Source organism: Leiobunum rupestre, chromosome 9 (assembly GCF_980474605.1).
Source record: "Leiobunum rupestre chromosome 9, qqLeiRupe1.1.hap1, whole genome shotgun sequence".
Lineage (NCBI taxonomy): Eukaryota > Metazoa > Arthropoda > Arachnida > Opiliones > Sclerosomatidae > Leiobunum > Leiobunum rupestre.
The window spans coordinates 58,863,548-58,887,497 of NC_143392.1; positions in this window are offsets into that span (position 1 = coordinate 58,863,548).

Here is a 23,950-nt window from a genome sequence, read left to right on the forward strand (position 1 = left end):
TATAAGATTTGAGTCCTATTTTAAAAAAAATTTAATTTTTTTAAAAATAAATAAAAAAATATTGTAAATACCTTGAGTCGTAGTTGGAAAAGTTGCCGACGATCGTTTAAATTTTGATTTGGTCGAGATAATTTGCAACTAAATAAAAATATATTTCTTAATTATTGTAATTATTTTTTTTAAATTAGTATTCCTTACTCTAAAGTTGTAACTATTTTAACTTCTTGTCGATCCAAATCATTAATAAAAAATAGAACGATCATGCCTAATTCTAAACGGATGGTATATCTCGTTAGGCGAAAGTCATTTGTTATACTTAATTGTTTTTTTTTTCGAAAAAAAGAAAGTTGTTGTAATTGGTAGAGAATTAGACGATTGTGTTGAAGATTCCTACGATTTCTATGCTGACGAAACCATGGGATCTTATTTAAATTTTGATATAGTCAATATGTTTTCCAATTAAGCGTAAAATTTCGTAAGAAAACCAACCTTCAAGAGTGTATTGAGTGTGGAACAGTAACCCGTCAAACTCAAAACCGTCGTGGGGACAGACAAAATTAATTGAATGAACGTCAAATAGACAAGAATTGTTATTGATTCTTCTAGAAAGAAACCGAAGCAAAAACAGCTGGTATAATTTGAAAGATTTTTTTATAAAGGGGCAAGCAAAAATGATTTTTTAAAAAGGTTCTACTAAGGCTTGACACTCAAGAAAGACTGTTTTCATACAGTAATTTTCAACTCTAATTGGAACTTCGTTAATTTTAAAAAGATTACAATTCCTAACTTTGCGTAATGCTAGATATTTAAGTGAAAAAGGGTTAATAGCGAGAGGATGAGAAATCTTACCAGAAACAGTCAAAACTTCGCGAGAGCCCATGGTTTATAAAACGAATACGTTGAAAAACACTCTTTTTATAAGAAAAATTTCCGAATATTTAATTTTTACATCCTGATTTTAACCTGTTTTAAAATCAAGTCAAAAGACAATTTTTTTATCAAATACACCCTGCAGAAATATAATTTTATCCCTTCGTTTAAATTTTATACCTCGCAGAAATATATTTCTTCCCATAGAATTTTAAAACATCTAACCCTGTAATTAACAAAATTCTTACATCTATAATCGATTTTTAAAGCAAAAATATTAAAACTCTTAGGGCGTTGTCTTTTTTGTCACGGAATTAAATATAAAGTCCTTCAAAAAAATAATTAATAATTTTATATTTTTATACATGTCTATATTTAAATTGGCATTCACAAACAATTTTAAATACCATTTACATACTGATAAATTATAACTAGGTTCTATCCTTGTAGTATTAATCACTTTAATATTCAAGGTTTTATATTTTTGAAAAAATTAATGAAAAAATAAATACTTTTGGTATAAAAGGGCAAAATTTTACTATTAAAACATAACAGGCTAAAATGGCTTCCACAAGCAATAGTCAAAGCTCCGCGAGTCAAGCAGTTTCAGTTTTTGATAGGCCTGGAGAGGATATGTTATTAGTCGGACGAATCGGATGGGGACTTTATTCAAGAGGTACGTCGGATGTCGAATATCGAAGAAGTTGGAATCGAACAATCAGTGAAAGTTAAAAAAGGTGGAGTGTCTAACGAAACTAAAACTCCGAGAAAAAAGCGAGCGACAAGGGAATATATCTTGATATTCAGATATATTCGTATAAAAACATTAAACATCTTCCCCAAGATGAACTCTGGAAGGGTGATTATAAAAGGGTGAAATTCTTAGCTAACACCCTATCCATGGATGTAATTCGAATCATAAACTGAACAAACAGGCTGAAAAAGATAATTGACCAGACGGAAGGAAAAATTGTTTACCCACCCATGAAGGCAAGTTAAACTCATTAATTAATTATTCGTATTAGTAATAAGAATAATATTTTAGACCTGGAAACGAAATTAGAATATGGAAGACTCCAGTGATTACTATTCGGACAGTGAATTAGACTTTTCAACTTTAAACAGTTTTAATTATAAAAAGTTTTATAAAATTAAAAAATTAAGCCCTAGAAATTCAAAAAAGTGGAAATGTAAACAACTGGATATTGATCTAGAACTAATAGATTTAAACGAAATCCCCACACATTTATTTTTTACAGTATTTGAAAAGATTCTGTCCAAAATTATCAAATACGTAAGACAAGAGGCACCAGGTTTCGATTTCCTCAGATTTGCAATTCAATCGGAAAATTTAGAACATCCAATTAACATTAAATTTATTAAAATTGATCAGTTAACTGTTTCTCGAATATTTAACCATATAGCTCGCATTGCTCAATCGAAAAAAGATTTCTTACTAGATGGAGAAATTAAATTTAGTATAATTCTTTTGAAATCCCCAAAGAAAATGGGGAAAAAATTTTTAGCTCTAAAAAACAGAGACATTATCGATCTTGATGCTTTTTTAAAAACTAAAACCAATTTTTACTATATAAACAACATCGATAATTTATGAGTAGCGAGAGGCCTCACAGTCGGAATAAAACTCTGTGAAATTGCCGAGTACAAAAAGAAAAAACTTCCATTAACAAGTGTTCTTAAAGAATATAGAGCCTTAACATTATTTCGTAGTAAATTACAAACTAAAGCCGCTAAGAAATTGCATGATGATGTAGTAATTGCACAAGGAGCTGTAGAAATTGGTGACATAGCTAAATTTCAATCATATTTAGCCCCAAAGTATCAGATAATATTATTTAACGCCACGGAAAATTTTCAAATTTATTTCCAGGGTTTTCCCCCTTTCGAAAACAAAATTCTACTTGCAAAAAATTGGCACGCACGTTCATTTAGCTAAAAATCTACATTGCATTTGGGGCGGAGTAGCTTCGTGCTTAGACTGTGAAATTTTTTTGATTCCACCGATCGTAGGAACAAACACCACTGTTTTGACACTAGAAATATTAAATTTAAAGGGTGTTGAGGTCGAGATTTTCACGAAATTTTTGAAATTCCTTTAATTCGTTGTAAACTTTGTAATATATATTTAAAACAAGGTGAATGTTACAATTTTCATTTTAAAAATTAAACTTGCAAGCTTTTCCACAGATGTGAAAAATGCTGTGTTCAATTTGAAACTTTAAAAACTCACAAATGTGAAACAGCTTGCAACTCTTGTAAAATTGAACATCCTCCTAACCAGCATTATGTTAAACAGTCGACCTTTAAAAAAAACCACGATCCTATGTATATTTTGATATTGAAACTATAATCGAGAATAATATGCATAAACCTATTCTGTTAGTGGCACAAAGTGAAATTTTAAATCAGCCTGTGGAAACCACTGTTTTTGAAGGACAATATTGTGTAAATAACTTTCTCAATTTTTTGTTTCAACATGAAACTATTTTACTTACGGATGGGAAACGGAAAAGAAAAACAATTAGACCGAAATTTACAAACATCATCGTAATGGCCCATAATCTGAGATCTTTCGACGGAATGTTTATTATTTCTAAATTAATTAATCATGTCATTCCCGAGGTCATTTACGATGGAGCCAAAATTCTTACTATTTATATTAAAGGGTAGACATTCGTTTTGTAGATTCTTTAAACTATATTAATGCACCACTAAGGTTTTTTCCTAAAATGTTTTCTTTGCCTCAATCTAAAGGATATTTTCCCTATATTTTTTGGACAAAAACACTTTGAACTATTCAGGACCAATTCCGGACGGAAAATATTTTGAACCCAATAAAATGAAAGAATTGGAATACTGAGAATTTAAAAATTGGTATTCACACAAACAGCTCGAACCGGTATATTGTATTAAATCAGAATACAGAGCGTATTGTCTTTTAGATTGTAATTTATTACTCTTAGCTATGCAGAAATTTCGCATCTTATATAAAAAACTAATTGAAATTGATATCAGTAATTATGGGGGTATTTCTCTTTCTGGGGCACTTAATAATGTATTTATCGACAAGTTTTTAGAACCATATACACTATGTACTATACCGGCTATCGGTTTGGCAAGTAGACAGAATCAAAGCGAGATTGCCTTAAAATATTTATCTTGGTACGAGAAGGAAAATAATTTAATTTTGCAAACTGTCAGATCCGCGGCTGGGGATCAGGCTGTAGGTCCTATTTTGTAGATGGTTACTGTGAAAATCCACCCATAGTAATTGATGTAATGGGTGATTTCTGGCACGGTTGTCCAAAACATTTTTCTGGCTCGAGCTTTAATTCAATTGTCGGAAAAACATTCAAAGAAATTAGAAAAAGAGAATTAGATCGAAAAGAATTTATTGAACAAAATTTACCAAACCACACATATTCAAATTTTTTAATGTGAGATATTAGAATTGTTGAGAAAAAATGCCGAGGCGAAAACATTTTTTAATACAATTAAAATTATTCCTAAAATTAACCCTAGAGATTCTTTAGTTGGAGGGCGTGTAGAAACAATTAAGCTGTACCATGAAGTAGAACCCTTAATTGGAGAACAAATCCGATATTTTGATTTTTGTAGTCTGTATGCGTATTGCTTACAAAAAATGGAATACGGTTGTAAAAATGTTAAAGTTATCACACACAACTTTGATTATGCACCGGACGCCTATTTTGGAATAATTAGTTGTCGAATCCTCCCCCCCAGAAACCTCTACTTACCCGTTCTTCCCTACCGATTTAATAAAAAACTTTATTATCCTTTATGTGGTAGTTGTGTAATAAATAATGATGAAAAATGTACCCACAGTATTGACGAACGAGCTATAACGGTAGTCTTACCCTCGGTGGAAATCTACTACTCAATAAAAGAATGTATCTACAAACTGTTAGAAATTTTCGAAGTTTACCACTATAGTATTACAACAAATTTTTTCAAACCATATATTGACATTTTTTTAGAGCAAAAGTTAAAAATTCAGGATTTCCACCCAATATTAAAACATATCAAGAGCAAAAAGAGTATTAAGACGCGATATACGAAGCTGATGGAGTAAGGTTAGAGCCTGAGGAAATTGTTGATAACCCACCCTTAAGAACTTCCGCGAAATTGGCGCAAAATTCATTATATGGAAGAATGGCTTTAAGAATGGATAAATCAACAACTAAAATCATCCATCGCTACTCCCAATTAACCGAAATTATAGCAGACACAACGAATAAATTAACAGACTTTCATCTAATCAACAACGATGTTGCCATGGTAGGTTATAAAAAAAGTTAGCTGGCCCCAACATTTTCAAAAGGAAATGTAATAATCGCCGCCTTTGTCACCAGTTACGGTCGTATTCATCTGCATAAGTTAATTAACAAGTTGGGAAAGCGTGTAATTTATTTTGACACTGACGGAGTAAAATTTACACATCAACCAAACGAGTGGTAATTTAGGTGAACTTACGTGCGAGACTCCGAATACATATATCACAAAATTCGTATCAACTGGACCAAAAAGCTACAGTTTTCAACTTAAAAATAATCAGACAATTATAAAACTAAAAGGAATAACTCTTACCAGGGAAAATTCAGACATCATCCATTTCGATTCTTTTAAACAGATGATTTTTGTGCCAAATACCGAGTTTAAGGTGAAAATTCCCTTTAACGTAATAAAAGATAAGTACAAAATGCTTTTACGCGTTGGCAACTTAAGTAAAACTTTCAAAAAAACATTTTGTAAACGTGTGCTAAAAGAGAATATTTCTAGTGTCCCCTACGGCTATTTAAAATGTGAATATGTTGAATTGTAAAATAAAATTGTCATCTTTTAATTATAAGTCGAAAAATTATGTAAAAAAACCCCGCAAAACAGGTTTCATTTAACAACATAGTTATCGTAAATGAAATCTCTTCCGAAAATCGAGTAAATACTTTATTTTTAAATAACCTAAGATTTAAACTTTTAACTTCCAAAATTGAATTTTTACTAAAAAACGGGAATTAATAATTTTTTTTGGTGAAAGAGCTATGATTTATTTTTTATTCAAAAATGTTATTTTTGTATGTTATTTTTTGAAACTTTATATAACTGGTAAAGGAATGGATTTTGATAAGAAACATTATTCTTTAATAAAATAATTTTTTAAATTTAAAATGTGTTTGTTTATTTTTACATATATTCTATAAATCAGTCAATTTACTAACAAAATACGTAGTATGTTGTCTGTGTTTAAACAGTAATGTGTTATATAAAATTTCTTTCACCGTTTCGAATGATGGTGTCAGGGCCTACTCTGTCGGGCAAATCATCATGGACGAACTCACTAATTATGGAGGAATGAATTAATCGATAAAACTCCTATTAAAATTATTTATTGTTATTCGGTTTGGCAATCAGGTTACCATGATTTATCTCAGTTTTTAACCGATATAGAGTTTATTCAAGGACTTCCTTCAATAGACAGCGATTTTTGGGAATCAAATAGAAATTCTTTAGTTATTATTGACGATCTAGCAGACGAACTTTACAAAAATGATCAAATTGCTAAATTGGTTACCGTAGACAGTCATCATTATGAAATTTCAGTCGTATTAATCTCACAAACCCTATTTCCTCGAGGCAAACAATCTCGTTTAATCTCTCTTAATATGTCATATCTAAATCTGTTTAAATCTCCTCGAGATCTAAGTCAAATCCAATATCTGGCCAATCAAATATCTCCAAATAATACAAAAATAATTAAAATGGCCTACTAGAGAACCTTACAATTCCCTATTTATAGACACATCTGTCACCACTCCAGATAGCTTACGATTAAGATCGTACACATTTAATCAAAACGGACCACAAATGGTAGTTTTTTCCAATAATAAATAATTTACTATATTATTATCAAGTTCATTAAAGACAATGGCTCCAAAAAAGACAGTACGTTAAAAAACGACTCCTATTGCAAATCCCTCTGACAGGTTTAAAACACACTATCCATATTTAAATTTATTGTATAAACCTAAAGGAGGGATACGTAAAAATTTATTAGCTAACAGTTCTCCAACCCAGCAAACACAAACACGTCCTATGGACATCCGATAGACGTCACACTCGGATCTTGCCTTCGTCCATAGGACATCCCAAAATCCGGGGTTGACGTCGGTTGGATGTTAAAGGACGTCCAAATGTCCGGTTTGTCTATAGCCATAGTACGTCCCGGGGACGAGTTTTAGGACATCCAACGGCGATTACGGCGGTCTTCCCCTGGATGTCTTTCTATAAAACCTAGAGATGTCTTTAGGCCTTTAATTTGGTTCAATCATGGCTCAATAGGGATGAAACTAGGACGTTTATTGGATATCGTATTCTGAACAAATAATTTAAAAAGCCAAACTTGATATTAAAATTTTATTAAAAACATTAAAATACAAGATAATGGAAAAAATCCAGCAACAAGTGTAACATATGATTGTAATAACACGAACTCTGCAAGTATTAGCAGTTAACATATAAATAACAAAACTTGCATAGTTATTTAATTTTTTATAACAAAATAAATTTCGAACTAAACAATTAAAAAATTAAATAATCTTCCTTATACAAATGTAAAAAAACAATCAAAGTAATTTTAAAATCAGAAGCAAAATAAAACTAAGCCATTTAATACTATTCCTTAGGACTATCGGATGAAAAATGTACTCTAGAAATTACTGTTTCTCGAAGCTTAATTTTAATATTTATCCAAATCTTACTTTTGGAATTACAATTTAATTATATAAATTATCACAGTATAAAATAAAGCTTTAGGTGAACCGTTCAGTGAGAGTAATGAATAATAAACTTAAAAAGTTAAATTGAAAAATGTACAGGTCCAAAATGAACTTTAAAAACAGCGAACCTTTCCTAACATTCGGAGAATTACACGCAAATCTTACTTTTGGAATTCCAAATCCAATATATAAAATATAACAAAATGAAATAAAGCTTTAGGCGAACCACTCAGTGAGAGTATTGAATAATAAACTTAAAAAGTTAAATTGAAACATGTACAGGTCCAAAATGAACTTTAAAAACAGCGAACCTTCCCTAACTTTCTGAGAATTCAACGCAAATCTTACTTTTGGAATTCCAAAATTCAATATATAAAATTTAACAGTATGAAATAAAGCCCTAGGCGAACCGTTCAGTGAGAGTAATGAATAATATTAAAAAGTTAAATTGAAACATGTACAGGTCCAAAATGAATAGACTTTGATCAAACATATTTTCTTCCTACCTCTGTAAAAGACACATTAAAAAAATCGAGTTAAAATCATTAAAAAAATCAAACAGTTTTTTAATAAAATACTTACTCTTATGATATATGATTAGCAATACTAGAGATTACTATGTAATAATCTTTAACGTTTGTGTAGAACGCATTATGTACTTTATGGTGACCGATTCCAAACTATCGAGTAATGCCATTACTGTAATGGCGTCGTACAAAAGAAACTACAAACTGGGCTACCAGATATTTTAAAAGGACTTTAGCTCGGCCACGGCCAACTTAGATATACTCGCGTACTCGCACATAGAGGCCAGCTAGCTTTATTTAGCGCCCATGTTAACTAGCGTATAAAAAATTTACGATTTACCTTGCTTATCGCCGCTTGGAGCGCTAGTAAGAGGGAATGCCTCTCCAATGCTATTCTATGGGGAAATATTTTTTAAAGTGGCTTACCTATTAAATAACTTTTTGTAATTTTCGCGTTGTTTTCCGAAGCTGAATTTTAAATATAATTAAAAGTGATTTTCAAAGATTATTTTAAAACCAATTTCATAATTTTAGACCGGTTTGTTCACTCACAATCTTTTTCTAAAATCGGTACAAATTTTAAGGCGTAGAAATTCTCCTAATTACAAAAAGTTATTTAATAGGTAAGCCACTTTAAAAAATATTTCCCCATAGAATAGCATTGGAGAGGCATTCCCTCTTACTAACGCTCCAAGCGGCGATAAGCGAGGTAAATCGTAAATTTTTTATACGCTAGTTAACATGGGCGCTAAATAAAGCTAGCTGGCCTCTATGTGCGAGTACGCGAGTATATCTAAGTTGGCCGTGGCTCGGCCAACTTAGATCAGCTTTTTCGCAGTAATTGGCTGTGATTGTAGAAATAATTCATCAAATGAAAATAATGGAAATAAAAATTAATTAAATAATTAAGTTGTTTTGATTTAACACGTAATTTCATTAATTCACGTTAAATAAACTCGTAAATTTAAATAATTATATTCTTAATAAAATTAATATTTTGTGGTTCATTAATCATTATCAGATCAAATACAAATACAGGTGAAAAAAATTAAAATTAATTGCTGATAAACGCACCTCTAGATAGCATTGATGGACGAAACATTTCGGACGAATAGTGGAGATCCATGCGACGTCGATTGGGCTGAATATCGGATGTCACGAAATTGGTTCTACGAGGACTAAAATGGGACGCCCTTATTCGTCCAGTAGGACGAATTTTGGACGGGACCAAGCTGGCCTCTAAGGACCATGCTGGGACGTCCCAGTGACGATTTGTGTTTGCTGGGAACGCAATTAAAAGCCGTCGGTGGGGTGGCGGAGTGGTTAGCACTTTCGCCTCGCAGCAAGAGGAGCCGGGTTCGATCCCAGCTTGTGGCACTGGGTGAAAACTCGGAACAACTCCTTCTGCGTTGAGTTTGCAAGTTCTCTCCCCACCGGTTTAAGGGGTTTTCCCCCGAGTTCTTCGGTTTCCCCTTCCATAAAAACTTGTCTAGGTTAACGGTAATAGTTAGTGTAGGGAGCTGTTGGCTCGATCTCGTGGCATGCAGGGCTTGCCACCACCCTCCTACGCATTGTAACCCGGCCACCTGAATTAAGGGCTTCAAAAGTCGCATGATGACTTAGGCCTAAGGTGGTGCCTTGGGTATTGGCCTAGCTGATTATTATTATTATTATTATTATTAAACTTGAAAGGGGGTGGAATTATATTATCTAAAGCCAAAAAAAACAATTATCTAAATATAAAAAAGCAATACGGTTTTTAGCCAGTCCGAAAATTTCGCAAAAAAGGAAGCGTGCTCTAATAATTCAGAAAGGTACGGGATTCTTCATACCGGCTTTATTAGGATCTATTGTTCCTTTAATTGCCAATTTATTTAATAAAAGATAAAATGAAAAAAATTATTTTAGTTCCCGCATCGAGTGTCGGACAAATATCTCAAGAAAATAAACAGCTTGTTTCTCCCCAGGAAACATATTATAACTTATTAGATAATGAGCTGCAAAATATATTAACTTCTAATTTAAACAGCCGTTCCAAATTACGAGAATTTCTAAAAATACTGAGCGAGGCCAGAGAAATGAGGAAAGCGATACCGGTACCTAGTTGAAATTACAAACTTTCAAGCACCCGTACCTGTTGCCCCATTAAATTCCCCGTTCACCTCGCAAATTTATTCACCCTTTAAAACGCCCGAGGGAGTTAACGCTGGCGACGCTGCAGAGCTGCGTTTAAATACTATGACACGCAAAATGAAAGACTATCTCAGCGAGAGAGAAAACGAACAAACTAGGAAATTCCCGAGTTTCTTAAAGACTGTAGATTCTTGGAAAAGGAAATCATCTACGCCGATTGTTAAGCAACAAAAGACAATTACTGATGATAGAATGTATAAACGATTAAATCTAGAAAATGAAATATTTGAAGAATACTTAGAAAATACCGATATTGGAAGTCAATTAAGCAAGGAAGATGATTGGGATCGAGAGCTATCTTTGGAGGAGGGTGCTGTTGGTGGCGTTCCAATATCGCCGCAAAAAAAAATTAAAATTACCATCCCCTAAAAAATCTCCCAGGCCCAAAAGACAGACCCGGCCTCCTTCTCGTTGGCAAGAATAATAAAAATGTGTAAAAATAATTATGTGTAAAATAAATAAACATTTATTTTTATTTTTAACAAATCGATTTATTTCGTTTCCACTCTTTCATCAAATGAATACATATATTCAACAACGCTAAAATATCATTTCTTTTTAAATCGAAATTATACAATTCGTTAATTATTTTACTGTAAGAAATCCCCATACATCTCGAGGTTAGAAAATAAATTACATGAGATCCGCAGTTTTGGCTTTTATTTGATTGAAATTTATGAGTATTGTGTCGAATACGCTTGCTATATCGCTCTAGCAAAAATCCATAGTCACGATGTGATCTTCCTAGAGAACAAAAAAAGTCCAGAGTGTCGCCCGATTTGTAAACAGCCGTCCAATGAGAGCCTGGAAGCGTATCAGGATCGGTGTTGATTACGAAACAAAATGATTTTTTTTAATTGGAACTTTTGGTAATCTATTAGCGGGAAACACTCCGATAAATTTATCTATCGAGCGGGGGTCACACTTAAGTATAGATTGGATTTGATTAGTGTTCATCTTTCACGTCACTGTCAAAATGCATAATTTTTCATATTGATCTTTTGTTAAGTTGATTCCCCTGATAGATGGCTTCAAACTCCCGTCTTCTTTTTTGAAATGTCCCACGTCGAAAGTCTCGTTACATTTTACGAGGTACGTGTCTCTTCCTAGATCGTATGCTTTGTCACAAACACCAATATCTAGGCTGTATTCGGGACTTCTTTTTTTAAATTTCATCGCGGATGATACTATTGTGGCACTAACGCCAAATATTACAATCGCGAGACCCAGGAGAATGTGTACTTAACCCATGGTTAACAAAATGTTGAATAAAGACTTTAGCGCTCTACACTTGAATTTTAACTAATTCTTGAGCGTAAAACGCACCTTTAATTATATTGCCGGTCAAATCTTTCACAATATACATAGAGGGATCTCTCGTAATTACTCTATGAATTTCAAATATTTCGGCTGTAAACGTTCCTTTGTATGCTTTATCAAATGATGATTTTGCAACGGCTAATCGAATTTTATCCCCAATTTTTAAAGTTGGCTTTCCAATCATACTAAGGTTACCATAGTTTTTTTCCCAAATTGCCGATTCATTGTTTTTATTGACATCTTTAGGGGCGATTCCCGTTGTTGAATGTTTTCGAGCGTTATAAGATTTTGCAATTAATGCTAGTTTATTAAGATAATGTAAATCGCCGGTCTTGGTAAATATTTTAAAAAATTTAGATTTTACCGTACGAACCAGTCTCTCAACCATAGAGGCCTTTTTCTCGGAGTATGTGAGGTAATGGTGGATGTTATAACGCTTTAAGAGAGCGAAAAATGAGGCGTTTCGAAATTCTGACCCTGCGTCGGTACATAAATTAAGGGGTACCCGTTTTTTTAAAATCTCTCTAAAAGCCTTCACAATCTCGCTCTAGGTTTTATTTTTAATTGGCAGAATAAAAACGAATTTGCTTAAGATATCCTGAACTAATAACGTATAACGGTAATTTTTATTAAAAGTTTGTAAAATAGGGAGGTCTAATAAATCGGCCATAAATGTCTCATCAATAGTTGTTACATATAATTTGTTACGTTTAAAATTTAACCTCCTAGCTCTATGTTGTGTGTAAGTTGGTTGTTTACTGAGAAAACTTTTAATTTCTTTTTCCGAAATTTTGGGAAATTTTTTTCTTAAAGTAACACTGTCAATATCGTAATAAACTTTACTTAATTGTTTGTCTGTTTTTGACACCACCATCTTTAAATGTATGAATAGAAATAATAAAAACAGATTATAGTAAAAGTTTTTATTTTAATAAATTAAATCACATTTTAAGTTTGACACATTTTGAACAATATCAAAATATAATTGACTTTCTACTATTAAGGGGTCAAGACCAAATTCCTTTTGGAATCTAACAACAATATGATCAAAATTTAGTTGGGGAATAGCTAATAATATCATATTTTCCACTCGGTCTTCAAAATTTGTGCTAAATCCTAGTTTACAAGAGAGATCGTGAGTAATCGAAGATTTACAATGTGAATTCTCACAACTTTCGGTAATTTCAAGCATTTTATCCGTGAGCTCATGTACAATTATGTCACGCATAATATTTTTTACCGACCAAATTAAATTAATCTCCTGATCGATTGTATGTTTACAATGTTTTAATCTTTTCCACCCTGCTTGGTTGAGAGTAAAACCATAATTTGTTGAATAAAAAAGATGATACAAATGGTTTTTTCCTCTTGCGCAAGATCGTACATCCACGAGTTTTTCCTTTTGTCCCTTGAAACAGTCGATTTTTATCTTTGAACCTTCAAGATAAATCCAGGTGTGAAAACTAGCAACTTGGTCTTCAAAAAATCAGTTATTTCCTTTTCGAATGTGAATAGAGATTGCCAGGCTTCCAAATTCAGTTCAAATTCGGCGCAAGTGTCTAGTCGGTAAATATTGATGGATGGGTTAACATAACCTACCACCGATACTTCTTGTTTAGGTGAGAGACTGTGAGTTCGAGACATCTTTACCACTACGATTTCGCGAAACAACTAACCAATCTTTGCCCTCGTTGATTGATTTTATTCCGTAATATACGTAACTTGACGCTGTTGGTTAATGACAAATCGGATTTCGTATTCTCCAATAATAATTATGTTTTGAATATTAGTAAAGGGGGAAGAAAACTTCATTACCATCCGTAAACTACCATTTCGTTGAATTGAGAGATTGTTAGAGTTTGCCGAAGAATCGTAAGTTAAATCAAACGCGAATAATGTATTACCGTTTTTATAATTTTCGTAATCAATACAATTACCAGAGTTATTTCCAATTAAATCCATTGCCGAGAATAGTGAATAATAAGAACGAGAGATTATTATGATTAAATTGAAAGGGATTTTCTCGACTAGGCCCATTGTAAGCAGAATTGTTTACCATTCCGATTATTACCCGATTTGGAATTTTACCTAAAAAAATATTTTACTTCACGAAATCGCTCGCGCCTGCTGAGATTGTCAGAGTTTTAACAACAGTTTGTGTTAGATCGTACAAAGCTCTCTGTTTCTGCAGTATCACATTATTTGCCAGCTGGAGATCTGGATTAACGAGAATATGCTTAGCCGTAAGAACCGCATCTTCGATATTCAATTTATATTTGTTATTAACATCTTCATGGGAAATAATTATAAATTCATCGGAATTTTTCAAGAGTCGAATTCTTAAATTAACTTTGTTTAAAAGAAATTTGTCTATTTTACAAGAGGCTACATGAAGTCTACCCATATATTCGATCCCGCAATATCTTTACTTCTTTTTAAAATTCCATTATTTTTTTATCCTTATTAACATCGTCAAACGCTAGCGTTGGGTCGCAAAACCCGTCTTCGTAATAGCCCTCGGCGGTTTTGTAAGATTGTTTGGCTCCCTTATCAAAATGTAAAACTGTTGCTAAATATGATAAGTATGGGTAGCAGTTGTTGCTAGATTGTACTAAAGTCTCATTCATAAATACGTCTATTTGGCTAAAAATAGAATGCAATGGAAGGTTACATAGGGATACTTTTTTTTCGGCTGCAGGAATATCTATTAAAATCCCGTTTTGTATCTCCCCCGGGGATAGAAAAATCAATCTGTGTAGCATTAGACAAGGGAGCTATAGGGAAATAATCTACAAATTTATTCCCCTCAATATTGCCATTAATCAGGGGTTCGTTAAAAAGCTCTAACTCTGAACACATAGATTCAAATTGAGGCATAATGCTTTAGTCAAGAAAATCGGTTTTGTTCTCTTGCGTTGTCTTTGATTATTGCATAATTTTGATTTGCGCTTCTTTACTCTCCGAACTCCAGAGCCTTTCTGTGTATTTAATATGGAATCACCGAGACTAGTAGAGAGTAACTAAAACTTAGCGCTTTTATTTCCAAGATGTCCGCCAAGATGGCCACCAACCCCCCATCCCCCAGAAATATTTTCCAAAAATTTTTGTCCTTAGAAAAATCGAAAAACATATTTTTAACTTTAAATTTCACCTTGAAGATGATCTTTGACCTCGACGCTCGAACACTGTCCACAACCACTAAGCCTCGGTCTATACTCCCAACAAGTTTGGTCACGATCAGACAAGGTCGGCCCCGGAATATCGGCGGTAATATGAAACCCCACCAAATACTTCCACTTATTTACTTTTGCTGTCATTTTTTTCGTTTATCGTTTTTTAGCGGCTTAAAATGCTAATTAGTTATTTGCGAGATGGGGAAACCTTCGCTTTATAGCCTTGGCAACTTTTGGCCACACCCAATCACGTAATATCCAACTTACCCCTGTTGAAAATTAAACTTTATTTACTTTTTAGAAATAAATAAATAAACAATCAATACATAGTTTGCATCCCTACGTCATCAATGACGCAGTTCCAAGTATAGATATAAGAACCAAGAATAAATATTTAATATGAGCTAGAATGAACTATGCCGCCATTTTGCCGGTGTAGATTTCTTAGTAAAACGGGAGGGTTAACAGTTTCAATCGTCTGTTTGCGGATTTTAATTATTTTCAAATGATTAAGAAATTAGTTTCACGTTAAAAATGGTTATCTGCCTGGTTAAAAATTGTTCGAGTAGTTCAATTACCAAGGGAGAGCGAAAATTGTTTATTCGATAGCGAAGGTAATTGTAAAAAGGATGACCGCAAAGGCCTAACTTTGATAAGCTGTGTCAACTTCTTTTCGTAGATATTTCTGTCGTAATTTGATATTTTATTTAAATAACCCGGCCTTAGAATCTTATCTGACTTTGTTTAGGGCCCATTTAAAATTTGAAAGCATAAATCTAATTAGTTTTGTCGCTTTGACGAGATTACCAACAAAATGGCTACCTTTTTAGTAGCTACGCGCGAAATGGTTTGAATTTTTGATCACCCTCCCAGTTTCCTTGGAGACCATAGGCCCCTCCCTTCGGTGCAAACTATGTATACACATTTTAAAACAAATTACAATGGTGCTGGTCAATATCCGCCCGAGATATAGCCCCTTATGTATAACCCCGGTTGAAATAAAATACAATTTAACTTACCCCTGTCGAAATAAAATACATATTTTAAAACACAACAAATAGGTCTGATTGGTCAATATCCGCCCAATAACTTATGTTTTACCCCTGTTGAAATGAAACTTTATTTACTTTTGGAGATAAATAAATAATACAATAACGACATAATAAACAATCAATACATATTTTAAAAACACAACAAATTACAATGAATAAAAGCGGTATTTATTTAAGTAATTGTTTGTTTTTATTTAAATAATAGGCTTATTCACTTTCAATTATTTAAACATTTTGCAATTTTTATTAAACTATTAGTTATTTAAATAAATATTGAAATATAGCCGAGCTTATTTTATTCATGGATTAATCTACTGCCGAGCACTAACTTTTGCAACTCGAAAGGCTATAATTTTACACAAAGGGATGTCTGGTTAATTTTTAATAGTAAAATAATATATTCTAAAGTTGGAAAAACATTTTAAATTACATAATCAATAAGAATTCCAAAACCATTTATTTTAAATAAATAAAAAATAATAATAATTAAATTAAAAATAGCAACATTGTAAATAGAATTTTCTCTGACTATACACAGTGAACGAACGGCTGATTATTGGTGACTATATTAAAACAAAATTAAGTTTATTAATTTGAATTATTTTTAAAATTAAACATTACTTACATTGATTGATAATTTTAACTTTCTGCTGAAACACGTTACCAGAAACACGCTCTATGAAATTATGCCGGATTGCGAGCTATATCTTTAAATTCATAAATAAAAAACTACCTCTAGGATATAACTGGTTCAACATTGTAACCTTGTAGAAGTAATTTGATACCCACCCCTTAATTATCGTCACGTGTAAACGTTATCAACTACAGTTACAGCCTTCTAAAACTAGTTTGGATTTTTCAACAATTGACTAATTATATCAATTAAACGCAAAAATGTTTATTAACATCTGGTATTATTGATCCTACTCTATTTTTTCCCAACTTTCGCATCTCCGCGCCAGATTGAATTAATCAATAAAATTATAAACGCAGATCACGTTTTGCCAGGAGACATTCCACAGAGCCAGTGAGAAGAAAAAACTGGTTGCTCTAACAAACGTTGTATATATTTAATGTGAATTAAAAAACGGTTTTTTTCAAAAAATTTAATTTTATTTTGTATTGCTCTGTTGTTTATGTAACTTTTCTCTATATAATACAAGAAATATTTATAAAAAAAAGATTTATATCATTTTATACACAGTGTTTTTCTTAGATCGAGGATAAATACATACCGAACTATATTCAGATTATATACAATCTGTATCTCTCGAACGTCTTCTATTTCCTCTTACACCACATATTATACAAATTAAATGTTGAGGAAAGATTAATAATGCATCCGATGGAATTCTCATTGATAAACAATTGCCTTGTCTAAAAACAACAGGTTGGTAGTAAAATCGACATTGTTTATTCCAACAATAATACAGGAGTCCACCATAGGTTTCTAACGACTTAGTATATCCAAAACAATAAGGACAACAAATAAAACCATCTTTTTGTACTTTAACAGAACCTCTTTCTAACAAATTTTTGCAAGAACTCTCGTCCACTGTATAAAATGAAGAAATAATTAAAAAATATAATTAAAGAATATTAAAATTACTAAATAACATACTTTTATCTCCAAAATTGAAGAAAAACTGTATTTCTTAATATTCAACTCTCTCGTTTACACGGCGAATATATTTCTAATGATTAAAGGTATAATTCAAGTTTTTATACAAATTATGTATGTGTAGATATTAGTATGATCATAAATTAAAAACCCCGAAGATTTCAGGTTATATAAAAATAAGTCAAGGTAAAATCTTTTTTCATAATATAGTATATTTAAAATCACCTTTAGAAATAATTAATCAAATAATTATGTTTCAAAAATAATTTATATTTTGTAATTATTTTCAACCTTATTAAACGATAATTATAATACAAATTTATCGTAAATACATGTACTTTTTATATATTAAAAAGGGTGTTCGTATCGTTGGAATGTGCTTTCCCTCATCAATACACAAACCTGCTAACCTTGAGGAATTTAATATTTTTCAAAATATAAGTTATTTGTTGAGTTGTATAATATCAATGTAAAACCTAATTGCGAGTAAATTTTTTTTATTATATCACAGTTGAAATGGGAAAACGCAAGATGTCTCAAAAATCGCCCTCTTTAAAAGTTAAAAAAATGAAGTTATTTATGGGGAAACCAGAATTTAAATGCGATTCACTAGTTGATAACGAATGTTATTTTGACCAGCCATGTCGAAAACACGCGTTTGATTTTATAGATTGTTTTAAATTTAGTGTTAAATGCTGGGTTTGTCAAGCTTTATTTCTGGAACGAAGAGTTTTTAAGATGCATCTGATGAACCATTTGACATCTAGTTATTCTAATAAAACACTTCTTAATATTGATGTTTGCGATTGTCTTCATTCCAATCAACCGAAATACACAAGCGAAGAAGAAATATTAGACGACCAAATTATTGATTATTTGAACGAGTTTAACGTAAAAAAATCAAGAATGGTACGATGATTTAGTAATCTACGGTAAGATTCAACCTTCGAACTCAAATGTTGAACCAACTAGTAAAGAAGAAAGTATAGATTCTAATATTCTTAACATGGCTGAAGAAACATTGGATTCTTTAATGGAGTCTAATCCTGTACTTACAAACGATTTGAAAATGCCGAGCGATAATCAGCTGGAAGCACTTATTTATTTTAAAGAATATTGTAAAAATAATCAAATTTTAATTCCCAACAATGCGGAAACTTCTATTGAAATATTGCAAAATCTTGAAAAACTTGTAAAATGATTTAAAACATGTAAATAAATCGTTTTCTATAAAATCCACTGTTATTATTTTCCTACGTAAGATTTCTTTCAAACAAAATTCAATAACAATTTACTTTTGAAGATACAATTTTTTATAATATTTAATAATATTTATTTTGCCAAAGACAAAATTTGTAGGCGACCACAGAAAGTCTATATGTAACGAATACCATCCTAGTACAAACCACTTAATTAGATTAAAATAAATAAAATTTTACTCGAATAAAATCATTTTTTGCGAAGAATTACAAAATAAATTATACAATTTAAAAAGATTTAAAAAAATAATTCAATTCCAAAAATCTACCAATAAACCATCCAATAAAGATATTATTAGGAATATGAAAAAATAATGGTTGTAAAAAACTAGAAATATTATAACGATATAATTAAAAATATTTATAATTACATTATTTCGTAGAAGTTTTTCTTCTTAACTAAAAAATGAGGTAATATATCTATTTACTTATAACTGTTTTAACCAAAAATATCTTGCTATTAACTAATTGAAGATAAATTCTCAAGTTTTTATTTATTTTGTGAGATAAATATAAATATATAAATTAGTAAAGAATTTAAATTAGAATGCTGAGAGATAAAAATATTGATCTAATTTGTGTCAAGGTGCAGTTTTTTAATACTGTAACATATTTAAAAAACATTTCTAGAAATGATTAATCAAATAACTGTCTCAAAAATAATTAATTATAATTATAAATAATAGGTGTAACCTTCTAACTTAATATCAAACGTCAATTATAATTCATCATTCTCGTAAATACATATCCTTTAAACTTATTAAAAGGGTGATTTCAAATTTAAAACAAAAATGAACTATACTTATTTTTTAAATTATAAAACTAACCTTGGATATATTATACATTAAGTATAGTTAAATGTTAATTATCTTTTTTAGATATGCGTATTCTTTTCTATAAAAATAGGGCGTTGTCAGATTAAAAAAATTACGGTTAATAGTATTACACATACAGTCACATTCTGTATAAAAAGGTGACATTTTCCATGGTAGGAAAGCACACTGACTGACAAATTTGTTTCGTTCCGGGGACGTAGTTCAAATAAGACAAGTGTTTGAACATTTTTCTTACATAAAAGTGAACTAGATTTAAATGGAAATAAAATTTGTAAAAATATCAAAGAATGCTTTCGATCCAGTTCGCGCAACCAAATTTTCAGCAGGCTTAGATTTAAAATCTGCATATGATTATATATTGGTTTCTGGAACCAGATTGTTAATAGAAACAGATTTAAAAATTTTACTTCCCGAAAACACCTATGGTCGTATTGGTAAAATTTTTTATAATGTTGTAAAAATTTAAGAAATGAGTTCTTAGTTTACCATGTTTAAAAAGCTCCTCGCAGTGGTTTGGCCCTTCATTACGGAATTGATGTTTTAGCCGGAGTTATTGACATAGACTATACTGGACCAATTGGTATTGTTTTAATCAATCATGGGAAAGTTGATTATAAAATTTTAAGAGGTGATAAAATAGCGCAATTGATTTGTGAGAGAATATTTTATCCATCAGTAGTAGAGTGTGAAGTATGTTTAACCAAGACTTTACCTAAAGTTTTGACATAATATACTATTTCTTGTTATTAAACAGAAATTTAAAGAAACGGAAAGAGGATGTCATGGGTTCGGTTCAACCAACTAACACAACTTAATGTTTATAATTTAATTTATGTAAAATAATTAAATAAATATTTAACCAACAGTTAAAAAATGTTTTATTTAATTTTTATATAAACAAATATTTGTATATATGATTATATATAGAATTTGTTAAGATAGAATTAATATAATTTTTATTACAAGAAAACAACAATGTATAAATACAATTCCGATTAAAAAATTAACTGGGTATATATGACCAATTCTTTCTAAATCAGATCATCCCTACTATGATTGTTTGATGAATATAATTATTGATAAAATAAGTCTCTCCAAGTTTAGTAATAAAAACTCAATAACGTATAATTTTTATTAACAATTGATAGCATCGACCTCAATCTAAATTTATATTGCCACACAAAATTATTTAAAAGCTTTAAAAATTATAAATGTGAAGCATGAAATATTTAACTGAGTTTGTAAAAAACTGGGATCAGTTTGAATTTTCTGAAATAAGTTGACAACAAAGATAAATCTAAGCGTAAATTAAACTTAAAATTAGGTAAATGAATATTAAAAGGTACCAGAATTTACGTACGTCTTATTATATGGAATTTTTAGGCATCTTAACTACTATAAGCGTATTAAAACTTAATTTCATGTATTTGTCCGCGTGAAAAAATTTGCATTCGTGAACGTTTATCTTCGTGTATTGAATAAACGTAACAAAATAAGAATAAATCGTTCTTATCGTATCTTAGTCTGTTTATTGTATTTGTACGTTTTCTGGTTCAATAGGCTACAATAAGTTTTGAAGATGACATATGGAGTTATTTATCTCCCGTCTTTTAATGTAAACAACCTATATTATGTGTATACTATGAAATACATTTATAATTACATTTATTATTACCACTATTATTATTTCTAGAGGGCTGTATTTTTAATTTGAATGGTTTCTTTATTAAGCGTACAGTCAATGGTTTTTATTGCGCTTGCTTATGCTTCATTTTAATTATATTTATAATTAATTTAATTGGGTAAAATATTAAATAATGGAAAATTTCGTTACAAAAATGTATGTATATTGCATTTTTAATACATACAGACATCTATTATTATTTTATATTTTAGCGTATACGTCACAAGATTGGTTTAAAGACTTAGTTATTGGCAACAGCAAATATAATATATATAACTTAGATTAGTCAATTTATCATTTTCACAAGCTCGTTGGTATTTTATAACGACAAAACGATCGTTAGGTTTCATGGAAAACGAAATAATGGGCGGGAATAATAGAACTGGCACGTGCTTTCCATAATGATGTTAGTGTGATGATTAAAAAAAGAATTTTATTTAAAACCGGCACTCTATGAACAAATACCAAAAATTTTGATTTTTATGGATTTTGCCTATTTCATTACTTTTGACACATAACAGAATAAAATCTGTTGACGACAGTCGAAAAAAATGAGTGCTGAACAAAATAAGGAATTGTGTAAGGAGAATGAATTGTTGTCACTACAGCATACAATTATAGAATTGAAAAAACAGAAACGAAAACTTCAAGCGGAATATATAGCAGAGAGAATACTCCTTGAAAGTTTGTTACCTTTCATACGAAAGGAACCTATCTAACGAATATTTGCAAAGGATTTCGGAAGAAAAAAGATTATTGAGTTAAGATGAATTATCCACCTGGGGCTTTTTTCGCCCTTTCTACGGTTTAATTGTTGAAAGACGGAAAGATTGTGATGTACCATTAATAGTTCGCGGTAATCAGATTCATTTGTGTCCATTTATTCTTACCAAATTGGAAATGTAAAATAATATCAAAAAAAAGTTTAAAAAAATTTTTATTTATAATTTTTATTTCAAGGTGTAACGATAAAATATTTTTGTGTAACCTGTTTAAAATCGGGTTGTTAATGTAGTTTATATTACGTGGTCTGTTAGAAAAAACAAACCACATCGCTTTCTATACAAACTAGTTTCGCTTTGATTTTTGTTGGCGAATAATGACTTATAAAGAAAATAAGGAACCGTTTAAGGATTATGAACTGATTAAACATTTAAATAAAGAATTGAAAAAACTGAATCGAAATCTTGAAATGGATTTAATTGCACAAAGAATGATATATTTTCAAAAAGAGCATAATTCTCACGAAATGCTTTTGGAAGGAGCCCCAAAAACTGGGTTCTTAAAGGCGATAGACGATTTAGTGGTTTTTATAGATAGCGTGTTAAATGTTATTAACGATAGTTCCTTTGTGTCAACAAAAAATGTTGTAAAATATTAATAAAAGTTTTAAATTTTAAATCAGAGTTTTTATTTTAGAGTGTGACAGCTAGAAGGATGTAAGATAATTTAAAAACAAATTATAACAATTTTTTACAAACATATTTAATTTCAGGTTCAAAGTTGAAAATTATTTTATAACACTGTATTATTCATTTTTGAGTTTTATGTTATAAATTTACATAATACTATTACATACTAAACAATCAGATAAAACAACCCTCATCAAGGCGGAGTTTCCCCAACTGTCTTAGCCGGCGGGCTATCTTAGCGTGAGGGAAAACGTTACGCGCATCAACTCCAGGGTATACCGGGAGAAAAAGCCTTACGATAAGGAATAACGGTGAGAAACGCTCTCTATTAAAACATTCCTGCACGTTTTATTCGATCTAGCTAGAACTAAATTTACTGTGTTTTATAGCCGTTACGTTGAATTTCTAATTAACTCGGCAAAAATTGTGTATTTTGATCACAAAAAAGTGGATTTTTGGTACTATTTCTCTTGAAATTTAGGTAAGAGCCGATACATTTAAGCGATCATACAAAATAGTAAGAAATCAATTTCATTACACGAAACATCGTTAATTTGTTTGATTTATATTAGCGAGAAGCACTCTGTGATTTCGTAGAAATCTACGCTGCCTTTCGTATTTCACAGGATTATCAAGTGGAAGAAGATTTTTTGGATCAATTTATAGGTTATTGCCCATTTGACGTAAGGGAATTAATGGATCATTGTTTAAATGACGTACAATATTTAAGAAGTGTTTTCAGCTTGTAAATAAATAATGTATTCTCTGTCATCACATTTAAATAAATATTTATTAAAACAAAATTTCATAAATTTACTACTTAACAAATTTTATATTTTCGCAATAGTTTCAAGCTTTATAAAACAGTCGTACACGAATTGAGCACACTGTCAGGAAAAACATTTCAAACTACCAATTTTGCATAGTTTTTAGTCATTTACACCGTTCTCGAGGAAAACAAGTTAGACGAATGATAATGTCGCACAAAATTAACAATCTCGATTTTTTAAATGTATTTTGGTCTGTAAAAAAGTACAAACTTCCTTGCCTCAGCCAAAATGTTTAGTAAATATGAAATAAGCCAGCTGGATAAGGTTTAAAAAAAAATTATTCAAAGTAATTTCAAATGTTTACAAACTTCTAAATAATTTCAAATTTTCATTATGTTGATAGCGTTGTGTAAAAAAT